Source organism: Elephantulus edwardii, unplaced genomic scaffold (assembly GCF_000299155.1).
Source record: "Elephantulus edwardii isolate Elephantulus edwardi_28Jun2011 unplaced genomic scaffold, EleEdw1.0 scaffold00196, whole genome shotgun sequence".
Taxonomy (NCBI): Eukaryota; Metazoa; Chordata; class Mammalia; order Macroscelidea; family Macroscelididae; genus Elephantulus; species Elephantulus edwardii.
In genome coordinates this window covers 1,125,071-1,126,208 of record NW_006399946.1, presented here as the reverse complement: position 1 = coordinate 1,126,208, position 1,138 = coordinate 1,125,071, and the positions used below count along the sequence as shown (strand labels likewise).

Below are 1,138 nucleotides of genomic sequence, written 5' to 3'. Positions count from 1 at the left end.
TGTTTATAAAACCTTTCTTCTGTGCTATCATCAAAATACTCCTTCTCTTCCTCATGCAATTCTTCTCCATCACTGCTGTCCTCAAGTGACCTATTGGATCTTTTGGTTTTGGGGGTCTCACTTAATGTTTTCATTTTTGGGTCAGTAGGTGTTTTCTGGGTTGGAGCTGAAACTACAGAATCTTTCCCAGGAGGTTTTGATGGAGAATTTGGGATGTTCACTGCTTTGGGTTCATGCCCCATCCTGCCCAATTTTTCTTTTGAGTTATTTATGGGCTGCTTTGCCAGCACTTTGGATTCTTTCTCTTTACGCGTACTGACAACAGTCCCTTCATGCTGCAATTTCCTTTCATTATCATTTGAACACAAAGTGTCCTTGGAATGTTCTTCTGAAGCATCTGATGATTCAACTTCAGCAACATTTTGTCTTGCATCTTTAAAGGCTTTGACAGTAGCTTTTAGCGTATCTATTTTTTTTCTTCAGAAGAGGATGTATTGCCAGTCTGGCAATTGCTCTTTCAGTTGCAGTAGAATCTGGCTTTTTGCAGATGTTTTCAAAGTTTATATCATCTTCAAGAGCAGATTTAGTAACTGTATCAGGTTTTAATTCCTTCATGGCATGGATTTCTTCAAGTAATCGTTGTGCCCGCCTTTGGTTTTTTAACAGTGCATCTTCACTGCCCTTTTTTTAATTTAGTCTGCCAACACTCCTTACAAGTTTTCAGATAACCAAAACTCGGATTCTCTTCACTTCTTTCCTCATCTTCACAACCTCTTATTGAGATTTAGAGTTTCTGGCTGAGCCATGATGGGTAAAGGATGAGATTCTAAGAATTCAACTCTCTTTCTACCAGCATGCGAATGTAGATTCAATTATTTTTCGATTTTCTATTTCATTTATCTCAGCTCTAAGTTTTATAATTTCAGTATTTTTTAGAAACTGATGAGATTTCTTGCTGTCCTTTTTCAATTTATTGGAGATGTTGGGTTAGAGAGTCAATGGTCAATTTTTCCTGCCTTTTGATGTGTTTGCTAATTGCTGTAAACTGACCTCTGATTAGGGCTTTGGCTGTTTCCCAGAGGTATTGGTAAGTAGTGTCTTCATTGTCGTTTGTTTCAAGAAACTTTTTAATTTCATT

General features: G+C 37.3%; 1 pseudogene; it reads right to left on the bottom strand.

Annotated features, from left to right (window-relative positions):
• Window positions 1-8: 8 nt before the first annotated feature.
• Window positions 9-806, bottom strand: LOC102850232 (annotated as a pseudogene).
• Between the last annotated feature and the right edge of the window lie 332 nt (window positions 807-1,138).